General features: G+C 40.7%; 1 long non-coding RNA gene across 5 annotated transcripts in view; it reads right to left on the reverse strand.

Moving 5' to 3' along the window:
- The window catches only part of LOC308240057, a 40,661-nt gene that overhangs the window by 11,920 nt on the left and 12,944 nt on the right, over positions 1 to 15,797 (reverse strand). For 3 of the 5 annotated variants that reach the window (XR_013959784.1, XR_013959786.1, XR_013959787.1), the window contains exon 2: positions 12,495 to 12,583. This is a non-coding gene — a long non-coding RNA (uncharacterized lncRNA). Of the gene's footprint in view, positions 1 to 12,494; positions 12,584 to 13,002; positions 13,143 to 14,087; positions 14,702 to 15,797 lie in introns of those variants that run through there. The other 2 variants (XR_013959785.1, XR_013959788.1) reach the window with 2 other exon arrangements.

Raw genomic sequence — 15,797 nt, forward strand, 5'->3', positions numbered from 1 at the left:
ACCATATTTACTAAGTATGGCTGCTTTAGCATCAAAGCCCTGCAGTGTTCTTATGTAATTAAAGTAATGACATATACAAGGATCATTTCCTTTCCCTTAAAGGGAATCTAAGGCCAGAGAAAGTAGTTACATTTTGGATCAGAATAATACATTTCATTATGGTTCAATATTCATTGGCAAGAATTTTTAGACTCTTGATCCACATCCCATAGCCCGACAAAAATGTCAAGGTACTTTAGACATGAAAACCAAAAGCCAACAGGAGCTGGTTCAAATTCTCCAACACTAGACAAATCACAGAATTGTCACAGTTAGGAAGAATTACAGCTGTGCTCACCCCCTGCCCCAACTGATGTAATCCAGTATTTTCATTCTCTATATAAAGAAACTGGGAGACCAGTAAATGTTATACAGTGTTATATAACTAGTGGGTGGTGGAGTGATAATTAAACCCAGGTCTTCTCTCAACTCAAAGGTATTTTCACTCTGGGGTCTGGGCACGGATTCTCAGGGCTACAAGAGCTTTCTACAAAATTTTTACCATACTTATATTTCACCATAATGATAGTCCGGGTCAGCTAGATGACTGCCTCATAATGGAGGACAGCATTGCCAGATTGGTGGCAAATGGTATTAGTTTTGTTGTCTGGAGCGAAAGAACAGAGGAAAACAATATATAAATATGTTTTGTGCCAAATAAGACAAAAAGTGTTGAAATGTGCTGTAATAACAAGATTTTGTAGCAGTTTGAAAAGAGCAATTTGGTTAAGTACATTATCACAGCATGTGACAGTAGAGACATCCTATTCTGCAAAGAGGGAACACCTTAATAGTAGTACTATTTTTACATTTTAATAGCAATTTATTCACTACTATTCTGTACACTTGCTCTGTTTTATAGTTTTATTACAGATCTAAGCAAATTTTTTTTTACTATTTTGTTCATACACTTTAGCTTAAAAATTCTTTCCATTAACTTAAAGTGTACACATAATTTTTCTTACGAGTTTAATCAAAATATTAATTGTAGAATCTAAGAGATCATAATCAACATCAATAGTGATGTCATGTCTCATGTCGATAGTATAAATTCATAAGAAATAAGCATGGCAGTCTATGTCTGTGGTCTTCTTCCCAAATTCATAAACCCAGTCTAGTCATAAGAACATCAGACAGCCCTAACTGGTTTGGCTCAATGGATAGAGCGTCTGCCTGCGGACTCAAGGGTCCCAGGTTCGATTCCGGTCGAGGGCATGTACCTTGGTTGTGGGCGCATCCCCAGTAGGGGGTGTGCAGGAGGCAGCTGATGGATGTTTCTAGCTCTCTATCCCTCTTCCTTCCTCTCTGTTAAAAAAATCAATGAAATATATTTAAAAAAAAAAAAGAACATCAGACAATCTCAACAGGATGCTTTGCAGAATACTTCATCATTAGTTCTCAGACATGAGAAGGTCATCAAAAACAAGGAAAGTCTGAGACAGAAACTGTCATAACCAAGGAGCCCAAGGAAGACATAACTAATAGATGCAATGTGGAATTCTGATGGAATCCTGGAATATAAAAAAAGTACTAGGGGAAAACTGAGGAATTGTGAAAAAAAGTATGGATTTTCCCTAATATTAATGTTTCAATATTGGCTTACTAATTATGACAAACATACCATAGTACTGTAAGATGTTAATAATAGGGAAAATACAGTGTGGGGTACACAGGACCTCTTTGTAATAACTTTATAATCCTATATTATAAAGGGGTAATATGCAAATTGACCCTCATGCACTCACACAAGATGGCCGCCCATGTGGTCAAAGATGGATGCCACAAGATAGCCAGCAGGGGAGAGCAGTTGGGGGCAACCAGGCCGGCAAGGGTGGGCAGTTAGGGGCGACCAGGCTGGCAGGAGAGGACATTTGGGGGTTACCAGGACTGCAGGGGAGGGTGGTTGGGGGCAACCAGCCCTGCAGGAGAGGGCAGTTGCGGGGGGAGGGGGGGAGACCAGGCCTACAGGGGAGGGAAGTTAGGGGCAACCAGGCTGGCAGGGGAGGGCAGTTGGGAGTTACCGGGCCAGCAGGAGAGGCAGGGCAGTTGGGGGCAATTGGGCCAGCAGGGGAGCAGTTAAGCATTGATCAGGCTGGCATGGGAGTTGTTAGGGGGTGATCAGGCAGGAAGGTGAGTGATTGGGAGCCAGCAGTCCTGGATTGTGAGAGGGATATCTGACTGCTGGATTGGGCCTAAACCAGCAGTCAGACATCCCCCGAGGGGGTCCCAGATTGGAGAGGGTGCAGGCTGGGCTGAGGGACACACCCCCCAGTGCACAAATTTTGTGCACTGGGCCTCTAGTTATTCTATAAAATTCTAAAACCGTTCTTAAATAAGAAGATTTTGTTTTACATCTCTTGACCAGAAGCTGAAGGCTTATGAAATGCAGAATTTTGTAAAAGCAAGTGAAATAGAACTTGAGAATTCTGGATTTTGCTGCAGTTGGTACCTTCATTGTTTGCAAATCTGGCCAAAAAGACTTGCTCTCTTTCTTTTCTGTTCATACAGATTTACTTGTTTTAACATTAAAATACATAAGCCCAAACATTCAATTACCCATTAACAGCAAAAGAATTATTTTAAATGGTAGTGCACTAATAATTTTCCATCAAAGGGGACATGTAAGGCTGGAAAACTTTAATGATATATAGACCACAGAATAATTGCACACCAACACTGCGCAATAACAATCATACTAACAAACAGCATAAAAAAACAGTATGCCAAAGTTTTCAAAGCTGTGGATAAAGTAACCTAGACATTTTATGAAACTCAGTAATGTACACTGACCTCCCAGCCATATCCTTATTTTGAAATTATCTGCATAAGCATTTTGATTACATAGGTTATGTAATGAGGGTATTACTTTGGTTTGCTGCCTAGCCTCTAATATTTCTGGACAAACTAGTCAAACAAAATATATCATCTAAGAAATCTGGCACTGGTCAAATTTAAATTTTGCTTCAATTTTTCATCCTAACATGAACAAATCAAAAGCTCATTTCCAATGTAGGCATGAAAATAGTAAAGAGGAGAGAAACCAAGATGGCGGCATAGGTAAGCACCTAAACTGCTGCCTCGCACAACAATTTCAAAACTACAACTAAAAGACAGAACGGACACCATCCAGAACCACAGGAAAGCTGGCTGAGTGAAAATTCTACAACTAGAAGGAAAGAGAAAAACTCACAGAGAATTGGAGGTACGGCAAAGGGTCTTTGTGCGCGTAGAGAGGAAGGGTGGCTGAGAGCCTGGCTGACTTTCTCTGGTGGAAGGGGGAAGGAAGCCCCCAACCGCACTGAACCCCAGTTCTGACTGCACTGAACCCCAGTCCCTAGCGAAACCCCGTGGACCCAGGCTCATACAGGGGAGTCTGGACTGTCAGTTAGAGAGAAAGGCACCCGGAGACTTGGAGACCCGGGGGAGATCCAGGGGAGCCCTGGCAGGCAGGGTTCTGGAGGCGCGTGCGCTCCAGTGTGCACAAAGGCTGTGGAGGTTGCCACAGGCTTTCCCTAGCAGAAGGGAGTCCGAAGCTCCTGACTGCACTGCACCCCGATTCTGACTGCACTGAACCCCAGTTCCAGGCAAGCCCCTGGGGACCCGCGCTCTTACGGAGGGGAATCTGGACTCTCGGGCGGAGACTCGGGAGCCGGGGAAGGCAGAGGTCTGCAGGCGCGCGCATGCCAGTGCGCACAAAGGCTGTGGAGGTTGCCACAGGCTTTCCCTAGTGGAAGGGAGTCAGAAGCTCCTGACTGCACTGAGCCCCAGTTCTGACTGCACTGAACCCCAGTTCCAGGTGAGCCCCTGGGGACCCACGCTCTTGTGGGGGGAATCTGGACTCTCGGGCGGAGACTCGGGAGCAGGGGAAGGCAGAGGTCTAGAGGCGCGCGCAGGCGCGCACGCACAAGGGCAAGGCTGACTGGAGCCAAGACTGTCTGCTCCGCCCTGAGACTCCACTCCATCCAAGCTGAGCACAGAGGCTATTGCAATCTGGCAAGTCTAATCCTATAAGGCTGTCTCCAGCACCGAACTTCTCCCAGCGTAGACACAGCTGATCCTTATAGCCAACTGGCCTGGAGGTCAATTCTTCCCAGTGATACCAACAACAATCAAGACTTAACTACAACAAGGCTGTACACACAGTCCACAAAGGGGCGCATCAAGAGTGTCCACCTCAGGTTAACTGGGGAGGCAGACCCACTGGGCCATATAGGAAACCTAGCACACAAATCTACCCTACCAACTCAGGGAAGCAGTGAAAATGCGGCATCAAAGAAACAGATCACAAACGAAAGAAATGGAGGAAAACAAACGACTGGATATAGAATTCAAAACCACGGTTATAAGGCTTTTCAAGAATATCCTAGAAAAGGCCGATAAATATAACGAGACCCTGGAAGATATGAAAAAGGACCAACTAGAAATTAAACATACACTGACTGAAATAAAAAATATTATACAGAGACCCAACAACAGACTAGAGGAACACAAGAATCAAGTCAAAGAATTGAAATACAAAGAAGCAAAAAACACTCAACCGAAAAAGCAAAAAGAAAAAAAAATCCAAAAAGTTGAAGATAGTGTAAGAAGCCTCTGGGACAACTTCAAGCGTACCAACATCAGAATTATGGGGGTGCCAGAAGAAGAGAGAGAGCAAGATACTGAAAACCTATTTGAAGAAATAATGACTGAAAACTTCCCCCACCTGGTGAAAGAAATAGACTTACAAGTCCAGGAAGTGCACAGAACCCCAAACAAAAGGAATCCAAAGAGGACCACACCAAGACATCATAATTAAAATGCCAAGAGAAAAAAACAAAGAGAGAATATTAAAAGCAGCAAGAGAAAAACAGTTAATTACCTACAAGGGAGCACCCATACGATTGTCAGCTGATTTCTCAACAGAAACCATGCAGGCCAGACGGGAGTGGCAAGAAATATTCAAAGTGATGAATAGCAAGAACCTACAACCAAGATTACTCTACCCAGCAAAGCTATCATTCAGAATTGAAGGGCAGATAAAGAGCTTCACAGATAAGAAAAAGCTAAAGGAGTTCAAATCACCACCAAACCAGTATTATATGAAATGCTGAAAGGTATTCTTCAAGAAGAGGAAGAATTAAAAACCTGAGGAACAGAATAATCTAGTGAATATAATAAAATCAGGGGCATAGAAAGGGAGTGGACTGATAATTCTCAGGGGGAAAGTGGTATGGGGGGCGTTCAGGAAGAGACTGGACAAAAATCATACACCCATGGATGAGGACAGTGGGGGGGAGGTAAGGGCAGAAGGTGGGGTGGGAACTGGGTGGAGGGGAGCTATGGGGGGAAAAAAGGAGAAACAACTGTAATAATCTGAAAAGATTTATTTTTTAAAAAAAGAAAATAGTAAAGAGTTCTTTATTGAAATTATTTGTACAGGATGCACAAGGAAGCTAACATTCCAGTGTCTCAGTGCTCTAATTTAGAGGTCAAAGAAGAGCAATCAAGTAAAACCAACAAAAATATAGCTAATTCAATGGCACCAGTGCAATGATATATAACTGCCGGGGGCCATAAAAGAAGAATTTGGTCTTACTTCCTGGTCAGCCCTACTTCCTGAATCAGCTAGGACAGATACCCAGTCCCCAACCAATCATCCCATGGCAACTCCTTATCCTACCCCTCCCCTCTTGAGTGCTTATATACCGCAACACTCGAATAAAAAAACGAGGCTTGATCAGGATCCTTGTCTTGCCTCCGTTCTTCGCGTTCCTTGTTTGTCTCATTCTCTTAGGTGGTTCCTGCGTGCCCTCGTTGCTGCCCCGCGGGCCGGGGCATCTGGCGCCCAACGTGGGGTGACCTGGGGACCCCCGACGAGAACGTCTACCGGAGAAGCCCTGGCCAGGCACCCCCCCAGAGTCGCCGCGAGGACCCGCGAGTGAAGACTCAGCATTAGATCGCCACGGTCCCACCCGCCGTGAGACAGATCGGAAGAAGGTAGGTAGACGATTTTTCAAACAAGATTTCAGAACATTTCACCCCTTTTTGCTCGACTGCTATTATTGGCTCTCTTGGTCGATTCTTTCCTGCCCACTAATAAGCACTCATTTGCCGATTTGAGGAAGAGTGAAGGGTACCCATCTCTGGCTGTGAGAACTCTGATTCACTTGAATTAGTACCGTCGCCCGGCTTTCTTGTCGCGAATTCTCTCCAATTAGATCTACTCTTAAAACCTTGAGCTTGCTTTGAACAAAAGGTCGTTCACCTCACAGACTCAACAAAGGGAATTCCTACTCCCTGAAAAGGGCAAAAGGGGTCTTCCCGTCTGTGTGGATCCGTGTAGGCGGATTATACCTACCGACTGTTTCACGCAAGCAAGGGAGTAAAGGGTAGAGTCGAAAAGAGAGTAATTTCGCCTGAATCCCTGGGTTGACGGGAAAATTCAGGCTGACCTGGAACGGGGATTATACGTCCCAGAGGCTTACGTGGGGGAAGGAGTCACTCGGAGAGCCATCCAGTCGACCAATAATGGGGAATTCTTTGAGTGCCCATGAAATGTTCCTTGACGGTGTCAAGATATCCCTCAGAGCGCGAGGAATAAGGGTTAAAAGAAAAGACCTTAGGCAGTTCTTTGAGTTTGTTCATGATACCTGCCCTTGGTTCCCCCTAGAAGGAACTATTAATCTAAACTAAAACTAAAGCCCCGCCCCAGGCCCTATCAGCTAAAATACAATGCTAATGAACCTTGTTAAAAAAGTTAACTTTTAAGGCCTAGGAGAACATAAATAAATTTGTCTCTCTTATAGAATTTATCCAAAGTGAATGCTTGAAAATAATTATAATTGACTCTAGAATCTCAAAGAAATTGTTGAAATATAGATAAATAATGTATTAATTATAAAGAGCTAAGTAGCCCAGGTAACTGGCTACGCCCTTTGTTAATGGAGGAAGGGGTAGACGCCCTTCCCCTAGAAGACAGGTAATCTAGTTTCCTGCCAGGAACGATCTTTGAAAAATGTGGTAATTTACATTAGAATAAACCAAACCAAGTTTTACAGAGCTACTGGCAAATAAAAAGTAAAGTTTAAATTTGCTTCATAAAAAACCTAGAGGACAGAATTGAATCTATTAATTGATTATGTCTTGTATTTTTCTTAAAAATGTAAAAGTATTATTGATTTGAGAAATGCTAAGTATTTAATTTGCTACCTAAAATTTGAAGCTCTGAAAGTTTAAGGTCTCTTTTCTCGCCATGAAAAGGTTTTAAAGCTAATGCCCTTTGTTAATGGAGGAAGGGGTAGACGCCCTTCCCCCAGAAAAACAGGTAGACCAGTTCCTGCCAGCAGCCATCTTTAAAGAATGATAATTTGCATTTAAATGGCTACAGGTTTGCTAGCCGCCCTTCCCTGAAAAGGTCAAGCGGCTAGGCCAAAAAACCTGTTTTGGTAGCCTAAAAGTTTTTCCTTTAAGTGGCAAACTCTTAAATAAAAAGTGGCTCCTTTTAAATCAGCTTTCCGCCAGTAGCCATTCTTTAAAGGCCATTTTACATTTGAATACCTACAAGTTTGCTTCTCAATTGCCCCGGGCAGAAAAAACATGGTCCATTTAAAGTTAATTATTGGATTTTGAAATATATTCTTAAAAGTATAAAGGGTTATTAATAAAGAATTACTAAATATTTGACTTGCCAGCTCTAAAATTTCAAGGTTCAAATTAAATTGGGAGAAATTATATAAATGTGGTAATTAAATGCCTAAAATATAAAAACGTGTTTTTGAGAAAATAAAATACTGTTTTCTCTGATAATTAGGAATTCAAAAAATATTACTTATTGATCTGATTTTAAAAAGAGGATTAATTCTGTGATTCAGTATAGATTTAATTGATATTCTTTAAGATAATTTAAGCATATAATCTTTAAAACATCTTAAATATAACCAAAAATTTCAACAGCAGTAGAATTTCAAGAAAGACAAAAGTTACAAGCAGCCTGCATTTTGAATGGGCTGGGGTAGAACAGTGTTTATGCTTTTGGATCAGACCAATAAGTATCAGACTTATAATTTTTACTGAATAAGTTTCTTTGCTTTTTAATTAAAGATACCTACTTAAGTTAACTTATAAATTAGCTTTTATATTATAATCAAGGTCTCATATAAATTAAGTTACATAAGAAGCCAATGTTTTTATAAGTAATTGAATCCAAGTAAAATTTAAGAACAGATTAGAAGCCACCATTTACTGCCTGACTGGTAGCCGCCTGCATTCTTAATTAAGCTAGAGGCGGGGCAACATTTGCTGCTTGTGAATCAGACATAAACATTTACTAAATTTGCTTTGCTTTTTAAATGAAGATACCTACTTTAATTACTTAAATAAATTAGCTTTTTAAATTATAATCAAGGTTTTCAGCTAAATAAAAAGCCAATATTTTTATAAACAATTCTAATAAAGACCAGAAACAGCTAGTGAGATTTTTGTTTGTCTGCAATATAAATTTGACTGTCTTTTAAAAGAACAGATTAGACAGCTGCCATGATGGCCACATGGCTTGCTGGTATCCTTGGAAGCCATAGGGGCCAACCCTTTCCTTTGGAATAAGCCAATGTCTTTGTAAGCAATTTGATTAAGTATTCTAAGAAAGTTACTGAAGGCTTCCCATGATCCCTCTGTATATGCAAATTAGCTAATGGGGATACTCTTAAAAAATAAAATTCCAGCTTAATAAAAAAGGAGAAATTTGAGAGGTGCAGAAATGTAACTAGACCTTGTCTATACAAAAAGAAATTGACAGCCAGTTTGAAATTGAATTGTCATGGCTTAGAGCAAAGAATATCCTTACATGATATTATTCTACAATGTCATTATAATTTTTGATATTTTACAAACAGCATATTGTACAATTAATCCAAACAAACTTAAAAATCTAAAATTTTTTTAATGTTTGGCAGCAATTTAAAAGGGACATGAAAGGATTCAATTCCTTCCACTGTGTGAAAGGCCCCTTGGGAAGGTACTTGAGCATTCTATATTGGCCCTTTTTGTCAAAAGGAACCCTCTTCTCACAATTCAATTGCCCACAGCTGTTGCTTGAGTTTTCAGTTCATTCTGAGGTTGAAACCTCATGTTGGATGGTACCATAGATCTGTCTCTCGCACAATGGTGTGAGCTGGGTCCTCCCTGGAGAAGAAACCTGGGTTCCCCAAGATATATGATCAATGTCGGGGCCCCCCACCAGTGGGGGGATCCCAAGGCAGGTGCTGGGCATGGAGGCCATAGGGGCATAGGCTACCAAGGAGACAGAACTGAACCTCACATCACCCTGCTTGGCCCCGGAGGATGGCTGGTTAGTCAATGACGGGTAAGACTCCTCAAGGGAGGGGCAACCTAAGACAGGCACAGTCGCAGGGGGCCATCAGGAGAGAACTTGGGGGTCAACAGAGGTGTGGCACAGATCCTCACCCCCCCAACATTACAGGGGCTTGAACACTCGCCCCTTCTGAGGGAGGTCTCCTGCCCCATGGCTGCTTCGTGCTTCCCATGCCCAGCTCAGATTGGGACCCAGGCAACAAACAGATTTGGCCCAGCTAAGACTGAGACCCAGGCAACAGAGAAGTGGTTGATGGCAGCTGCCCTATACCTAAATCTAGCCTAAATCCAGGAGTGCTCAGGGCTTTCTCAAGGATGCATATAATCTTTTCCATTAACTAAAATTGTTGTTAAAGTATTAAATTTGACAGTAAAATGGTCAAGTTTTCATATTAATTTAAATTGGCTAAATGAAATAAGGGAATATTCAAGAAAATCTAATTGTACAAAAGGCTGTTCCTAAAGTATTAACCAAAATTTCTATTTGTAGTTCATTTCATGGTAAAATTGCTTAACATGCAATGAACCTAAAGCAGTCATATTTTTGTGCAAAAAATTAAAATTTAAAGTTATCAAGGCTGCATTATATTTTCCAAAAGCCTCCTAATAATTAAATCAAAAAAAGTGGGGATAGTGGAGTAATATTATGTAAGGAAAAATGCCTTGTAAGGAAATTACATCTAGAAAAATTTTTACTTTGAAAATTAATTTTCATTTGTTATGCTAACAGCAAGACACCCATGAAAAACACACATGGTGTCAAAATAAGCCAAAGGAAAATTAGTTGGGCAAAAATAAAAAGGATCCCAAGTCAAATTTATAGAAAAGACACCTTTATTAACTTTTGGTCGAGAATATGTTTGTATATTTTCAGAAAAAAAAACTCCAGGACCATGTGGATTCCTGCAACAGAGAGGAATTAGCAGGAAATAATTCAGCCATGAAGACAAGAGGAGACAGTCGTTACCTGTGGGCTTGGGAAACCCACGGGAGGAGCCGGGTCACTACTCCCTCGCTCGGTGAAAGCCCACTCCCGCTTAAAAACAGAAAGGGAGGAGATGCCGGGGGCCATAAAAGAAGAATTTGGTCTTACTTCCTGGTCAGCCCTACTTCCTGAATCAGCTAGGACAGATACCCAGTCCCCAACCAATCATCCCATGGCAACTCCTTATCCTACCCCTCCCCTCTTGAGTGCTTATATACCGCAACACTCGAATAAAAAAACGAGGCTTGATCAGGATCCTTGTCTTGCCTCCGTTCTTCGCGTTCCTTGTTTGTCTCATTCTCTTAGGTGGTTCCTGCGTGCCCTCGTTGCTGCCCCGCGGGCCGGGGCATATAACTGTGCATGGCCACTGAAGTTTAATTTGCTAATTCAGCAGGTCAGCTAAGTCTCAAACAAATAGTTGAGATCCAACTTGAGTTGGATTTTAAAAGAAAACAGTGTTAAGTGCTATCCCTCTGTAGTCAAAAATACTGTAGTGGGAAAAATCGTTTTCTTCAAATTCAGTTTGTAAGAGTTGAGGTAGAGGAAGGCATCAGCTCTGTAACCATACATGTCAGTACTCCTTGACATCCAAGAGTATAAGATTTGGGGAAACAGCTCAGTTCAGACAACAGTTTCATTCTCTTTAAGCTAGTAAATTTTTTTTTCCAGAACGGTTTCATAAATAACATTATCTTAGCCTGGCCATTGTGGCTCAGTGTTTGAGCATCAACCTATGAACCAGGAGGTCACGGTTCAATTCCCCATTTGGGTTGTGGGCTCAATCCCCGGTAGGGGCCATGCAGAAGGCAGCCAATCAATTATTCTCTCTCATCATTGATGTTTCTATCTCTTTTTCCCTTCTCTTTTCCTCTCTAAGACCAATAAAAATATATTTTTAAAAATTCTTTACTTCAAGTCACAAACTCCCATCTAGATATACATTGGATAACCAGGGCCCAGTTACCCTAAAAAGAAATTATGTTTAATCATGGCAGGTCTGAACTGGTTAGAGAAATAAGTTACAGAACAATAGGTGGAAAAGCTAAAGGGGGATATGGAAAAAGATGCAAAAAGTAGGGTCAGGAATCTTCCCCCAATCCTATATATTAAGTTTCTATAAAGAGGAAAGTCAGAAAATCAGAATAACTATTTAGAGAAATGCCAAAAAAATTTCAAGTGCTTTTTTAACCCTTTGAAAATTTTCCAAATGACAAAATGTCATTTCAGGGGCTGAGGTATTCAACTCAAGTCCCTGTCTTAATTTATCAGTAGACTCTAGAGACGAAGGTTGACATGGATGGTGATTTGATCCAAGGTTAGAGCCAGAACCAAAGACTAGCTGTTCTTATTCCCAGTTCACAACCTTTTCATACTTTTGCCAGCATCCACTTCTTCTGGCCCCAAACTCATGAAAAACAGCAATCCACTCCATCTAAGAGAACATGCGCTTCATTAAAATGCACTTGCAAGAAGTAATCAAGGGTGGTGCCTGTAAGCCCTCAGCTCACAGGCCTACTTTCCCCTGAGACTACTGACCAACGTGCTCCCTAAGGACACCATCACTTAACTCAGTAAGTAATTCCACCCACTCTTCTTTCTCTGTCCCACAGAACTTCCCAAATTATGGTACTCACCAAATTGCCCAACACTATAATGATTTGTTCATTTCTGCATCCTCCATGAGAGTAAATTCCTTGACATAAAACATGCCTTTGGTATTGTTATTTATTCCAGTACCTGGCCCAATAACTCAACAATATCTGTTGAGTTAACACAAGTTATCTCAATTTTGAAGATGCCCACATTTCCAGAGTATCTCTTTTTTTGTTAATCCTCACTCAAGGCTATTTTTCAGGGAGAGGGAGGGACAGAGAGAGAAACATCAATGTGGGAGACACATAGATTGGCTGCCTCCCTCATGCCCTGGGACTGAGGCCAGGGATTGAGCCTGCAGCCAAGGTACATGCCCTTGACCAGAATCGAACCTGAGACCCCCCCTCAGTCCAAGGGCTGAGGTTTTATCCACTGAGCCAAACTGGATAGGGCCAGAGTACCTGTTTGTACAGCTACTAGAGATTTTATTTCAAGCAATGAATTGAAAGACAACTTCAAAACTCACCTTTGGATGCTTTCTAGTGCAGGCTTCAATCCACCTACAATTGGCCATCATTCCTAAGTAGTGGTTCAGAACTGGCTCAGAATTCATCCCTTTAAAACAAATTCCAATAAATAGTTATAGTTATATATTAACACCGAATGATCATTTGATTAGTAGCAATAAAAGATTTCATAAGCATAGACCAGTGTTTCTCATATTGGGGTGATAATAACCCTAGAGGTTTGTGGACATATTCTCATGGATCCCCAACTACGTAAATCATATAAAACATTATATATATATATACACACACACACACACACACATATACATATATATATACACACACATATATACATATATATATATATATATATATATATCTTTCACAAAGATATATTGAACTAGGGAAACATGTTTACATTTCAAATAACTTTCTTAAGTCAGTGTTCCTCAAAACACATGTTCTTTATGATCTCAAAGAATTTTGTTCCTGTGGAACTTCAGTTTGAGAAACAATGGCACATACCATGCTTCCAAAAAGGCTCAGGAATATTTGTATATTACTCCCAGTCAATCAGACAAATAATGTCTTTAGGCATTTAGCTGTGAGGAAATATGGATATGAATTAAAATGGGCAGTAAGAGAAGCCCAGCACATTATGATTCTGCTTGCTCTTGCTAGGATATATTGATCTGAACAAAAATTGTTTCAAAGTTGATGTTAATATTTTTCAGCTGCACTTTTGTGTTTGTTTTATATCAGGGAGGCTAAGCTTTTTTGCTTACCAAGCTACCTGTTGAAAAAAGGCAAAGGGGAAGAAGGTATATTAACTCCATCATAAAGTAGGCAAGATCATGGTTTTTTAATAAAAGTTATGCTTCTCCATTGCCTTCTTGCCAAACAGGTTCCACAAATCTCAAACTAAAAAGGCATCAGAGCTACTCTCATCTGTTCTGGGGCAGAGATAGAATAAAAAGGTACAAAGAGCCAATATATCAGATTTATATCCCTAATCCCAGAACCTTGAAAAGCTCAAACCTATGAGATTTAACAACCAACAATATGGCATGTAGCCAAACACAATGACTAGGCCTTATCTCTTTAATCAATTTCCATGCCTCCAAAGGAAGTAAAAACAAAATGGCATTAAATAAACCAACTGAACTACCCAGATGGCTGCAATATTAATCATATCCTGAACCAAAGAGAAAAAATAAACTCAACTCCTTCTTTAAATTTACCCTGTCAACTTCAAACCCTGGTGGGTTCCCTTTATAAAAGTTTAACATAATTCATACAAGACAGCACTTGATTATCATTTTCTAAAATTATTTCAAGTGTGCTTACATTAGCTCAACAATATAACCATCTAGGGCATGAGATTATATATAGGACTATATCATTTCTAACCCTCACTTAAGTGTAACCTAGCATAGGACCAGGTACACAATATTAATTCTTATAATTCTGTTGGTTAACTCATATGGTGAGACTGTATTTGCAGATGAGGTGAGAATTGGAAAAGAGACTTAACAGGAAACCTCTGGGTAGCATCTAAGAGAAAACAGAACAGGGGAAAGATTACTTAGTAACTACAAAATAGTACTTACAGAATTCTAAAGAGCCAGAGACTCTTCTTACAGCTGTCCAAGGAGCTAGAAGTACAAACTGCACCCTGACCTGGGCTGACCTTTTAATATCCTTCTCAGAGGAATAGTATTCTTTTTCAGTGATTACAAAGAACTACTGTTGTAATGACTAGTTATTTGCTTCAGTAGTTCCTTATTAAATACTTCTCTGCCATCAAAACCTGTACACTAGAGGCTAGGCTAATCATTTTTACCAGGCAGCTCACTGTCAAACAAGTTTATATTCAGAAGAATGGCTAGCTTACTATTCTTAGCTTACTATTCTTTTGATATAAAACAGGGAAATAGGTCCCATCATTTTTAAGTCCTTATTATGTAATAGATTAATCAAATAAGGTGATCTGTGGTTTTCAAAAGCACCTCACTATATGTTGTCTCATTTCATCCTTTTACAGTTATCTTCTTGAAATAAGTAGGGGCTGGTTGGTGTTCCAGATGAAGAAATTTAAGGATTAGGAAATTTAGGTAGTTTTTCTAAAAGTGAATGGTGGTAAAACCCAAATGGCATGGTTTTAGAATGGTGGTAGAGCCCAAAGATATTGGTCTTGAGTTCCATTCTAGAACTCCTTTGGTATAGCAAGAGTTACAGTGGTCTACCCACAGACCCACCACCCTTAGTAAAATGAGAGACACTGGTCATCAGGTACATGGTATAAATGGGTTTTTAACTTCAAAAATTTAATGCCCAGTTTATCAATTCCACCTTGCAATACAGTTGTCTTTCTTAATAAAAATTAGCAGTAACTTTTGGTTGTATCCTGGCAATTGACTCTGTAGAATAGCAATATACAAAGAGGAGAGATTCTCAGCCAGGCAACCTGCTTTGGAAGGAAAAATGCAGAGACAGTGCTAACCTTCCTTCCTGGGAGACAACTCTCAACTGATACTTATATAGTGTATATTGAAAATCCAGAATGTAAAGGGTGGCAATCCAGCTCCTTGAGCTTGCCTTGCGTTGAGCATTTTGCCCAGTAAAGCAGTAACAGAGGTGGGCAGAGATAACTCCTGTCCCAAGAATAGGACAATAATTGGAATTCGGGTTATTAACAAATGCAAGAAAAGGAGTGAAGGCCCATCCACCTAGTTCAGGCCTGCTTTTGGTAATCAACACTGCACAAACACAACATCAAAGTGGTAGGGAGGTCTTGAGTTGATGGGTTGAAAAATGGGACAATCAGTACTGTGTTAAGTAAAAACACAGAAGGGCCTTTGGGTAGTCAGCATTACTTAAAAGCAATGCAAAAAGGGAAATGGAGGGGTCCATGTCAGATGGGCAGGACCAAGTAAAGTGCAACTGAAGCACCACAGCAATATAAACTGGGTAAACCAATGACATCTGGGATTGTTAACATTTAAGTCCAAGTGAAAGGGCCTTGCCCAGTCAACATTCCCCACCAGCAATGCAAAAGGGCGGGGTGAGGCAGGGCGGGGGCAGGAAGGATGAGGGACCACAATACTATCTAATGGCTGGATACATGGACACCCTGAAATTGTGATTGTTAATGGTCTACAGAAGGGTCCAAGGACAGGCATGAGGTAGGGAGAGGGAATATAAGGGTAGGACCATGACTACTTGAAAATGTATGCCCTGGAGCATTGCAAAAGGAGTGGGAGTATGGGTTGCTATTTGAAGGGCATACTGCAATGTTTACACTTTATAATGCCATGAGA

This window comes from Plecotus auritus, assembly GCF_963455305.1.
Source record: "Plecotus auritus genome assembly, chromosome: X".
NCBI lineage: Eukaryota > Metazoa > Chordata > Mammalia > Chiroptera > Vespertilionidae > Plecotus > Plecotus auritus.